This window comes from Diabrotica virgifera, chromosome 7, assembly GCF_917563875.1.
Source record: "Diabrotica virgifera virgifera chromosome 7, PGI_DIABVI_V3a".
In the NCBI taxonomy this organism is placed as follows: domain Eukaryota; kingdom Metazoa; phylum Arthropoda; class Insecta; order Coleoptera; family Chrysomelidae; genus Diabrotica; species Diabrotica virgifera.
Window position 1 is genome coordinate 246101198 of NC_065449.1, and position 10132 is coordinate 246111329.

Genomic DNA, 10132 nt, shown 5'->3' on the forward strand with positions numbered 1-10132 from the left:
TTTAGGTAATTTTTAGTTGGAATAACCTGATCCTGAATGGCGAGTAATGGGCCTTCTGTTTCAGGGAATAACTGTCTACAAATATCTACCAATAGTTCGACGCTATATTGGAGACATAGTTTAGATTGACTTCATTGGGATGTCGCCCGTGCAGAGATTTACCCATCCAATATTGACTATTTAAAAAAAAGCTCTATGCAGAGGAAGAACAAATAACGATAGAACCGGAAACCCGGAAATTACCACAAAAGAAGTTGATGAAGAACAGAAAAGCTGTAGGTAAAGACGGAATACCAAAAGAATGACTTAAACATTGTGGATCAGCAATGACAGAACAGTTAACAACATTAGTTAACAAAATTATAAAACAATAAAATACCGGAAGAATGGAGAACTGGCGAACTAATTAAACTGTCCAAAAAAGGAGATAAAAAACAGCCAGAAAACTACAGAAGTATAAACTTCTTAAATAGGTACTACCCTAAAACTTACAACTAAAATATTACAAAAATTAATGAATAAGAGGAAAAGTTTAGCAGATGAACAACACAGTTTTCGTACTGGAATATCGTGTATAATAAATCAAACTACTGAGATATCATAATAGAGTATAATAGAATATAATACACCAGTATTAACTTAATTAAAGTTTGATTAACTTAAAGAAAGCATTTGGCAGAGTAAGACTCAAAGATGTCCATCTTCTGTATAATAGAGAAGTCCCTCTAGATATCATAAAAACTATTGAGAACATCTACCAAAACAACAAAGTGGAAGTGAGAATAGATGGACAACTTACAGAACCTATAGATATAGGCAGCGGAATAAGACAGGGAGACTCATTGAGTCCCATGCTTTTCAATTTAATCATGGATGAAATCATCAAAAACGTCAACAAAGGACGAGGATATAGAATGGGAAACAAAGAAGTAAAAATACTCTGTTACGCAGATGACGCAATATTGACAGCCCAAGATGAAGATAGTTTACAAAACTAGTCCACAGATTTAACATAAGAGAAAGAAGCAAAATAATTTATTATGACAATCTCATCTTACAAAATAATTAAACCAATTTTTAATCAGCAATGGACCAATCATATTTAAAATAGAAATTGATGGCATTAGTATTATGTAAGTAATTGAAATACAATACCTGGGAATGCCTTAATAACAATATATCACCGGTCCGGAATAAGAACGATCTAACTGAAAATTTTGTCAATTCCTGTTTATTGCGTAATTAACTTCTAAAATACTGCACACAGATGATACAAAAGCGACAGAACGGTAACTATGTGTTGTAGATCGGGACAAATAAACAACAGTGACCGTTTTGGAGTGTAATTTTTAGAGTCAACTCCGAATTGCATGAAAATCTGGTTTTAGGTTCTACTTACTGTCTACTTCAAAGTTGAACTTGTGCCGTTGGTTGCTTTTACTTGGGGGGTGACAGTTACAGTTACCCCTGCTCGGGGGTAAAAAAACGCACGTTTAAAGTAAGTCCCAAAATAAAAAAACTGACTAACTCTAAAAAACTTTTGTTCTATATAATTTTTAAACTATGTCAATATTTTCGAGTAATTTTATCTAAAAAAATATTTTTAGAAAAAATGTAGCTTTTAAAAAAGCAAAAAAAATTGTATGTTCAGAAAGTCTATAGAACCAGTAAAAGCAAAGTTGTAGCTCATCAAAAATACGTTCTTATTCGTCAAATTCCAAATCGAATTTTTCAACTTGAAATAACCGAAATATTAAGCTATTTTCGGGCAAAACCTATTAAAAATTTTTAAAGTGTTTAAAAAAATCTTTAGTTTTGTTGTATGTGAAAGTCTCTAGCAGTCTTAAAACTAAGCGAGTTACGCTCAAATTAGTTGGCTCCTTTTTTTGGTAAAAAAATCGTGAAAATTTCCACCTATTTAGCACCGCTAATAAAATTAATCGTTCCCCTTTACCATTTACTTTATATGTGTATTGTTCATACGATCTGTAAGGTTTACCGGTTGGGAGTGCTTAGTTTTGAAAAAAAAAATTGGTTTTATAGTAAAAATAAATTTTCCTAAAATATTGGAAAATGCCCTTTTGTCAAAATAATTTAAAAAGTATTAGGGATATTAAAAATCTTAAGGGGTAAAAAGTAGGTAAGTTTTGCTTATATAAATATGATAGATTCATTTTGTTTTTCTGTAAGACAAAAATTGGTTAAAATTGGTTGTTCATATTTTGCATAATATACTCGTGATTAGTGACTCGTTTAGGCCCTTTCAATCATGTAAAAAATATATAAGTAAAGTAAATTGTTTGTAAAGCGGTAACGGTTAATTTCATTTGTGGTGCTAAATAGGGGAGACTTTCTTGATTTTTTTACCCAAAAAAAGGAGTCAACTTGATTTTGAGTATAAATCGCTTAGTTTTGATGTTAGAAAATTTTTTAAAACATAAAAATAAAGCTTTATTAGAAAAGTTTTATTTGGTTTTCCCGAAAAGTGCTTCATTTCTTGGTTATTTCACGTTGAAATATTTGATTTGGAATTTGACGAATAAGAACGTATTTTTCATGAGCTACAACTTTGCTTTTGCTGGTTCTATAGACTTTACGAGTTCACATTTTTTTTCATTTTTTTATATTTTGCTACATTGTTGCTAAGAATATTTTTTTCGATCAAATACTTACTTTTTGAGTTATTTGTAAAAATCTCCTGAAAACATGATTTTTTTTGTCGAAAAATAAACATTTTCAATCGTAAATAACTCGAAAAGTATCAATTAAGTTAAATTCTATAGAACTAAAATTGCTTAGAATTTGTCAATTTTTCCAACTCCGGACTTATTTTAAACGCGCGGTTTTCACCCCAAATACCTATCGGGGGTGACTGTCACCCCCCGAGTAAAAGCAACCAATGGCACACAAGCCGTCCACATTTTCATGCAATTCGGAGTTGATACTGAAAATTACACGGTATCGCCATATTTCCCGTTCATTTACTGGACTACAATGTGTTTCTAGAATCTGTATTTAATCCTACCTAATAATAATAATCGGACGAAATTACAAAAAAAAATCGTAGATTTTAGTATATTATTTATTTTTCATTAAAATTATATTGTTCATTCGATTTCGCCGCTTTTAGGAGTGCCTTGTTTTTATAACATATTTATAAAATTCACTGCAAGTCCTCCTGAAATTGGTTTTCGTGGGTGAAAATCGGGGCATTTAGTATCCCGATCATGTACAAATCTGTACGCGTCCCCAGACCCCTGAAAATCGGGACGTCCCGCGCAAATCGGGACACCTGGTAACGCTACCGGTAACACAGGTTTTACTGTAAAAGTAAATGTGTCGACGCTTTTTACAATTTTCTCTGTGCAAAAGGCACTGCTGAGTCACCACAGGGTAGTTGCGTCGTTATTGAAATAAGCGCCATTTTAGACCTTGTTTCAGATTAAGAATGACGCAACTGTAAATAGGGTTGACAATGGGGGGACTAAATTAAGATAATGAAATTCGGGCTAATTGGGAGGAAAATAAGAGCCATTGCTGTAAGAATAAACGGCATAATAAATATTTAAAAATAGTTTTTTTGTACAGAAAAAGTTTCAGATCAAGAATGACGCAACTGTAGATAGGGTTAAAAGTGGGGGGATTAAATTGAGATAATGAATTTCGAACCAATGGGGATGAAACTAAAAGCCATCATTGTAACAATAAACGCCATTCCGATGCTCCTGGATGAGTACTCCCCATTTAATCCCTATTTTAAATATTTAAAAATCGTTTTTTGATCTCCTGAGAAATTTGGCTTTTTGCAGTTACGTCATTCTTATTCCGGACCGACTCGGTTTCGTCATATTATGACGAAACCGACGTATTAACATTGAGATGAAGTCAAGAAGTTATAAAGCCAGTGTAAGATCAATAATGGCATATGCATCGGAAACAAGAACCAACACAATAACAACATAAGGACTTTTGAAAATGGAAGTGAAGAATACTAGGAATTACAGGAAATTATTAATACAAGAACGAAGACATTAGAAGAAAATGTTAAGTACAATGTATAAATGAATGGACTAAATAGAAAAAAGAATGTAATAACCACATAAGCAAAACAAGGAGACCCTTGTGGTCGAAATAGCAAGAGATAAATCAGTAATCGGTAGAAGAAGTAGTATCGGACCATCGCGCAACAGATAGAGATTTCTTGAGATGATATACAATCGAACCCGTTTATTAGAATACCTCTTAAAGAATATCCCGCTTTAAGGAATATAGATTTGAGGCCCCGAAACGTTTCTAGTAGCCACTAATGATCGGTTATTAGAATATCCCGGTTATAGGAATACTTTTGCTTGGCACGAAGGCTACTACAATAAGCGGGTTTGACTGTAATTATCATCTCAATATGGATATATTATCATCTCATTTTGGGTATCCATCATAATATAATATTTCCTATGAGTATAAAGCGTGGTAATTACCATAAAATAAATATAATTATTACAATGGTCACAATTCAACATTACACAAAGCAGAAATGTTTTTTTGTCCTTCTGTAGACTAATATTTCGGTCGTTTAATAACGGTTTAATATTTCCTCATCCTCAGCCAACAATTCGCGGCGGAATAAAATATCTCGCTGAAACGAGACCTTAACAAATATTTCGAGCACAAGCACAAGTTTCGGAAAGATATTATGAATTCCCGGCACATCTTTTCATTAAAAACATTATTCGCAAACTTTCAAAATAACACTTACATTCAAGGCGTAGCCAGTTACTCAAATTAAGAGGCTCATTCGCGTGATAATTTCTTGTCGTAATTCAAAAGTTATTAGGTATAAACGTCAACGTAGTGAATTGCTACACTTATACGATACGGTAGTTTTGAGGGAGAGAAACTCTGTCTACTCATAATATTTCATTTAGGGGCAATTTAAGTGGGGTTTAAAATCCCGGTGTCGGCAAGTGTTTAGAACAGTTTAGACTAAACTTTAGATTTATTTATCAAATTTATCTTACTCAGCAATATATTTTCCATAGGATTCTCCTTTTTTCCTTCAGAATGTACCTTATATCAATAATCACGAAATGCACAAGTTGCAAACTTGGTGTTTAATTTTCTGCTTAATAAAATCTGAATTTTTTTTTTTTTAAAACCGCTAAACAGGAGCGATTGTTGTTATACGCTCTGAGCTTCGCTGGTGTCGCTCCTAGCGGATTACTAAAGCAACTTTCACCGGTAATGTTTAAATTTATTATTTAATTGTTATCGCTTAATATTTACAACGCAAAAAAGTAATTAAATTGTAATCGATTTTTTAAAAATTTTGCTAATCATTTTAACGTTCTATTAATGAAATATTAATTTCTTACTTCGGATACTTTCACAGTTATAGTGTAGATGGCGCTTAGAATAATTTATAATTACATATTACGAAGTATTAAAAAAACTTAAATTCAGTATTTAAAACGTAAGTATATTTTTAAGGTAAAAATATACACAACAGCTTTGACCAACTAATATTATTTCCTATTAATGTTTTTAATTTCAATGTTTTAAATTAATCACTTTGACATTTATGTCAAATTTCTAGTAAAAGCTTACAGACTTGTCACGTCTGGCGCTCGCGAATTTTTAATTATCCCCTCTACCTACGAGCTCATAGCGTATACAGCAACAAGATGAAGGTATGAATGTAAGTAAAACCACTAATAGTCCAGAGAAATAAGATTTTTCTCGTGACACATCCTCCTTCAGGCCGAAACCAAATTTTTTCAGTAGTATCGACATCTATATTAATAACCCTTATGTTTCCTGCAGCCGATTTTGATGATATACATAGTTATAAACAAATGAAGATCAAAAATGGTAAATTTTCGCTTTTTTCGTCTATAACCAAAAAGTTAAGCATTTTAAACAAATTTGAGAGTAAGAAACTCATAAATCGTCTAAAAAATTTCAAACTGGCGTTCGCTGAATTTGTCTGTCTTTATTGGTTGCTTAGAAAATTCCAAAATAAATCGTAAATTCTGAGTTTTTATAAATATTCATAACTTATGTAAAAATTAACTTAGAACCTTCTTATTACACGAATTGCTGAGACTTCTGGTGCTTAAATTATATTTTAAATTTTAGAGCAATTGGTCAAATAGTTTAAAAGCTATTTAATTTGTTTATCCCAAATTCATTTTTTTTGCAACACTATAAGTCAGAAAATTATGAGGTTACAGTAAAACTTCTGACAGTTTATAGAAGAAGAACATTTATACTATTGATTTAATTAAAAAAAATGACAAAAAGTTATTTCAAACAGTGTAAAATTATTTTGCAAAAACACGTAATTTTTTGCTTACTTATAAACAATTAGAATAACTTTTTAACCGTTACCCGTAGAAAAATTATTTTTTTGTATTTGGAAAGACTGAATTTTTATACATATTTAAAAAGAAAAAGAATTGTCCTAGGACAATTAGGGACGAAGTTAGCCCCCCTTTTTTTAATTCACATGTTTTTGCAAAATAATTTTGCAGTATTTAGAATTATTTTTTGTCTTTTTTTTAATTAAATTAATAGTATAAATCTTCTATTTTCATAAACTATCCAAAGTATTACTATAACTTCATCATTTTCTGACTTATAGCGTTGCAAAAAAAATTAATTTGGAAAAAACAAATTAAATACCTTTTAAACTATTTGACCAATTGTTTTGAAATTTAGGGTATGATTTAAGCACCAGAAGTCTCAGCATTCTGTGTAATAAGAACGTTCTAAGTTAATTTTTACATAGGTTATGAATATTTATAAAAACTCAAAATTTATGATTTATTTTGCAATTTTCTAAGCAACCAATAAGGATAGATATATTCAGCGAACGCCATATTGAAGTTTTTTATACGATTTATGAGCTTCTTACTCTCAAATTTGTTTAAAATACTTAACTTTTTGGTTATAGACGAAAAAAGCGAAAATTTACCGTTTTTTGATTTTCATTTGTTTATAACTATGTATATCATCAAAATCGGCTGCAGAAAACATATAGGTTATTAATATAGATGTCCATACTACTCAAAAATTTGCTTTCGGCCTGGAGGGGGTTGTGTTACCAACAGGATATTTTTTTTCCTTATTTCTCTGAACTATAATCCCAATATAGACCGTTTTATTGACACTAACCCGGTTTAAAATTGACGTGAAGGGTGCAACCTCTTTGTTTACGAATTATAACTACTCTCTTTTATCTGTTACGTAATTTTATAAATGTGTTACGAGGTTATACTTCACGCTTCAAACCTAATTACAAATATTACGTTTGTTCCAACTCGATACAAGACCGTTCTTGAACGGTTCGTGAACCGCGCAGTAACGAAAAATGTGTTACTGCGCATAATTATTCGTTATTGCGCATGCGCGTAACGATTCAAGAACGGTTTTGTATCGAGTTAGAACAAACCTATAATAGAACCAAGAATTGTTATAGTTTAGACATCAACATGTGAAAAATAAATAAAATTGCAGGTTACACATGCCATGCATACAATATACAATATAAATATTTGACAGAAGTAGCGCTAATTTACACGTGACAGTTAAAGCGGTGTCAAAAACGTAATCCTTCCACCCTTCCATTTTTCTACACTGTATTAGAATTTATAAGACCGTATTTATTGAACGCCCCCGGTATAATCTGAAGTCTGTGTTTTCAATCACCGACAAAAACCCATTTAGAACTTTTGCGTAGGGCAGTATTCTCACGGCGGCATGATTTCATCATCTAATCCAGGGGTTCCCAACCTTTCATGTCTGGCGACCCACCTTCTGATGTTTTTTCACATTCGCGACCCATCCCTCACCTATGATGATATAAATGTACGTTCTTTAGCTACTGTAACAGCCCCGCCGCGACCCACCTGAAATCTGCCCGCGACCCACCGGTTGGGAAACGTTGATCTAATCGAATGGAGATTTGTTTATAGTACCGAGCAAGGCAGTAAATTTTTAAAGGAAAACTGAGCGTTCAGTTAAGTGATAATTTCTGTAGTGTTTATCTAATACTCAGAAGTACTTTGAGTTTGCAGTTAACAAACCACATGTGCATTATTCTGTGCTCAGCAGAATCGTGTGAACTGGAAAACCTCGGATGGATTTTGTGTATTTCGTTAGGACATACTTTGATTCTTTTAATAAATTACTTTTAATGGGAAATAAGCCACAATTTTACCAAAAAAATGATTTTATTAACGTTTCGACGCCCAAGTCGGGTGTCGTTGTCAAAATACAAAATACTACTAAAATAAAAAAAATGTTGTTGCTAAGTAAAAAAATTCTTCAATTAATTTATTTAATATGACTCATTTATATTGGCAATTCAGACGTATAAATATTATACATTTTAAAGTAGAAATGGATGTGTTTAGATGATCGTTAGGTATATCCCGTAGGGAAAGAATTCGAAATGAGGAAGTAAGACGACGAATTGGAATAGATAGTTACTTAACAATAGACATTGAGAGGACAACAGTTGATTTGGTATGGTCATGTTCAAAAAATGGAAGACACAAGATTGCCCAAAAAGATCTTGGAGTGGGTACCACCAAACCGCAAAAAACGAGGAAGACCCAAAAAGACATGGAAAGAAGGGGTAACCAAAGCAATGAGTGCAAGGGATCTTCGAGATGGCCAATGGGATGATAGAAGGACGTGGAAGTTAGGCATCGGACAACGTCGAAAGACGTTCTAAAACCGATACATACATACCAGTAGAAGACTCTAAAATGATTTCGCGAATAATTTATGAGTTGCGTTCCTGGGACGACTTTACTAAAAGATAGTTCATTCAAACCCGATTTGGGCTTCGAAACGTTAATAAAATAATTTTTTTGGTAAAATTTTGGCTTATTTCCCATTAAAAGTAATTTATTATAAAAATGTCACAAGAAAATAGCTTCAGAACAACATTTGATTCTTTTATTGGTTGTGAGTAAAGAGAAAGAATATTTGATTTTTTTAATTGGATAGAATGGATAATTGGAACGGAGGCCTGTAAGTCTGGATCCCGCGTATGAAAAAAAAAGTTGATTAATAGCAAGCTGAAAATTTGTTAATAGCTTAAGGGTGTCTAGTCGGATAAAGTTTGATATATGGGAACACTGGAACAGGGGCAGGTTTAATTGTGGAACAGGTTAAAAATTTTAAACGGTCAGACCACGAAAACGGCACATTTATTTTGTCCGACAGAATATACTTAAACACTCCGAACAGAGATTAAACTCTCAGGCAAAAATCAGACTGCTATTTACCACCTGTCATAATTCCTGTCATTTGACATATTCTACATGTTCCACTTATTAAAACGCCCATTTGGTGATAAATAGCAGTTTGATTTTTGCATGAGAGTTTAATCTATGTTCGGAGAGTTTAAGTCTGTTCTGTCGGACAAAATACCTGTGCCGTTTTCGTGGTCTGACCGTTCCAAATTTTTAAGCTGTTCCACAATTAAAACTTCCCCTGTTCCAGTGTTCCCATATATCAAAGTTTGTCCGACTAGACACCCTTAAGCTATTAACAAATTTTCAGCTTGCTATTAATCAACTTTTTTTTCATATGCGGGATCCAGACCTACTGGACACTCAACACAACACTGATGAACAAGTTAGAAGCCTTTGAACTCTGGCTTTATAGAAGAATCTTGAAAATACCTTGGACAACCCAATTAATTTAATATAAAAAAATAAAAAAACAATTACCATCAACGAAAATGTTCTGAGGAGAATAGGTACAGATAGGGAACTGCTAAAAATCAATAAAATCAGAAAAGTTAGCTACCTGGGACACATAATGAAAAACGAAAAGTACCGCCTCGCGCAACTGATTATTCAGGGTAAGATTGAAGGAAAACGGGTCCCGGTAGGCGCCAGATTTCATGGCTTAGAAATATCAGAGACTGGACCGGCCTTGATTCAACATCTTTGCTTAGAGCCGCATTAGACAGATACATATTTGCCAGTGTAGTCGCTAACCTCCACTAAAGGAGAAAGCCAGCCAGCCACATTGTTTGATTTGCTTGTCTAGATAATGCTTAGAAGAAATGCGTTCAATGTGCTTCCCCGTTTAGGATTTTGTCCTCTTCAGGGTT